Consider the following 3,301-nt stretch of genomic DNA (forward strand, 5'->3'; position numbering starts at 1 on the left):
TCATTCTAGAACTCAGGCTGAAGAGGTGACAGATACTTGGGGAATGTTCTCTTTATTGTGATGACAAAAACACAAGAGAAGAAGCCCATCCACTCAAGAACCTTTCAAAGTTTACTCACATCACACCATGTCAACAACATGTTTTTGGATAATCTGAAAGTCAAAGGGTAGGAAATACACTCAAATGAACCATGAGGCCATGGCAAGGTTGTGGATATGTAAACCTGCTGTGGGGAAAATGACTAATTGAGATCATTATTCAATCTACCATACATTTACAGATGTCATAGGATGAGAAAGCTTACTTTGCATATTCAGAGCAAACCATTTCCAACACTGGAGATGCAGTACTGTCTGAAACATTAAAATAAGGAAGAGTGCCCTCTTCAAAGACACTACACATATCTCTTTTCAAAACTTCTCTTGCACAGTGATTATGTTTCATTTACTGACCTGAGAAACTCCTCTTCTTTCAAACACATGCCAAAGCTCTGGTGCTAGCAGCATGCAGTTTAATGGCTCTTTTTTATTATTATGATTACCAATTGCTAGCTATGTGACCTCGTGCAAGTACATAACATTCCTGTGCTTCGGCTTCCTTATTTATAAAATGAGCATAACAATATTACCTGCCTCATAAGACCGCAGTGAAAATATAATGAAAGAGTACATTTATACCTTTAGAAAAATGCTTGGGACAGAGCAAGCTTAAAAATAAAAATAGGTAACATTTTCATAGAGCTTATTATGTCAGGCATTCTTCTAAGTACTTTATACAGATCAACCCATTTAATCCTAACAATAACACTGTGAGGTAGGTGTTTCGCATTTTGTGTTTTCATCCTTGATTTATGAAGGAGGAAACTGAGGCCCAGAGAGATTTAGTGATTGGCCGTGAGTCACACAGCCCACAGGAGACAGAGATGGTATTTGCACTCAGGCAATCAGGCACCAAATTCCAATTTCTTGACTGCCATATACTATACTGTCATCCATAGATCATAATGTTTGTTGTTGTCTGAGCAGGTCGTTTAGATCTTTTTCTGGCAACATAAGTCTCATTTATAAAAGCACACTCAATATATTCATTAGAGTAATTTAAGTAAATACAGTTTTTTCCATCTCTTTCCATCTCCTTATATCTACTCCACAAATGGATTTTGAAAACTTTCAATATAAAAACATAATGCGAAAGGGAAAAGAATAGATAAGGAACTTTGGCTTAGGAAGGGTCTATTTTTCCTTTATGGTGAAACTTCATCTTATGTTCTCTCATGGGTCCTCAAAGGGGGACATGGTGTGATGTCACAGAATAAGCTGTCAATAACAGGGCTACCGAAAATGGCTAATGAAAAATGTCACAAGTAATAATAGAACTATTTCTTGTAGTGACTCTCAATCCAACCTGGGAACAGAGTGCCAAAGCACAGCATCGTGAGAACCATTCCATGAATGGCCAAATCATAATTGAGTTTTGCATAGCCCAGTAATCTTGCTTGAAGGATCTAGCAGCAACTTTCCTTAAGTTGTAAGTATAATTATGTAGTAGTATAATTGATTTTCAAATGAGGATATTAGAATTGAACATCCAAATGAAAGTGTTATCATTCCAGGTTGTCACCTTGGGAGTTTGTGAATATATGTTAATGTTGCTCTTGTGACTCAAATTTATTTTTGAAATCTGCTTTCGTGTCAGTTTAAGGAATCAAACAAAATCACCATTATCACTATGTTATGGTCTTAAATTGTATTGATTGACAATTTTATCACCAGCCATCCCATATACTGAACTCATCTTACTAAAAGAGCTACCAAATATCTTTGCCTATTTCAAAATATAAAAGCACCTTAAAAAAAGGTAGATTTGCTACCAATAAAAATGCTCAAAATAATATTGTTGGAGTTCTAGGGCACCAATACATATAGCATTCTTGTCTTCCATTCTTGAATTAGAAACCAACTTGGACATCCATGTAAGATAATGGAAAGTAAGCAGCAGCATGTTGCAAAATGTGGCTTGACATCTGTGGAAATATAGACTTGCTAATCCATCAACTCTACGATGATACAGAATTTCACTCAAACATTGACACAGTGTGACACCTGCATACCTTTGGTGCAGGGGCAGGTTCCTTATACCTGGCAATTGGACGTACATGCATGTCATGGACTTGGGGTATTTGGAGACCTATTTACTGATCAGCTCCTAATTATCGTCAAATCCTTGTTCCACCTACTTTCCCTCTATTTCTAATTCCTTTCTACTGTTTTCATATAGCCCAACTATGAATCTCCTTTCCACTTCTAATTGATTCATTTATGTGCAGATATGGCATTGTATCATTTAGGTGATTGTGGTTGATGAATTAAATATCCCAGCAAATACATACTTTAATCTCAAGCCACATGCCTGTGGGTGTGAACCCATTTATAAATAAGCCTTATTGAAGATGTCATTTTTAGTTACGTTGTGGCCAGCTGAATCAGGGCAGACCTTAATTCAGATCACTGGAGACCTTATAAAAAGAACTCAGAGGTCATAGAAGACAGAAAGGAAAGGATATCAGCATGTAATAGGAGGCAGATATACAAGCCAAGGAACCCCAAGGATTGAAGATTGCCAGCACCAGAATGATACAAACTCTAGGAGAAAGTAAGTCTTGTTAATATAATGTTATTGGAATTCTTCTAGCTAATAAATGCTTGTTGTTTGAGCCAACACATATAGCGTTTGTCATCGCAACCCAGTAAACTAAAACAGGGGTATGACCTGGCTTAGAAACAAGTGCTTTCCTTAAGGGGATGATATTCTAAATAGGGAGATGCATTCCCTTCGGTAAGAAAATAGGTGTTTGTTAAGTTGTAACATGAGAACTAAGATTAGAAAGGGAAGGTAAAGCCAGGTTTTAAATTATCTTGAATCTTAATAAGTAAACGTTAAATATTAAGAATCACTGATTGTAATAATCAGATCAGACCTATGGCTTAGGCAGAGAAATCAGGTACCAGTATGTAAAATTCACAAACTCTCAGAAGTCTTTAGATGAAAAGTGGTTTTTTAAAAATATTTTTATTGGCAAAACAACATACAAACCAAACATTCTTAACATATGAACATTCCATACTTGGTGTACGATCAATGGCTCACGATATCATCACATAGTTTTATATTCATCACCATGATCATTTCTTAAATTATTTGCATCAAATATTATTCCAGAAAAGTAAATAGAAAGAAGAAAGAAAAACCTCATACATACCACATTTCACACCCCTCCGTCTCATTGACCGCTACATTTAT

The sequence above is a fragment of the Tamandua tetradactyla genome, chromosome 19 (assembly GCF_023851605.1).
Source record: "Tamandua tetradactyla isolate mTamTet1 chromosome 19, mTamTet1.pri, whole genome shotgun sequence".
Taxonomy (NCBI): domain Eukaryota; kingdom Metazoa; phylum Chordata; class Mammalia; order Pilosa; family Myrmecophagidae; genus Tamandua; species Tamandua tetradactyla.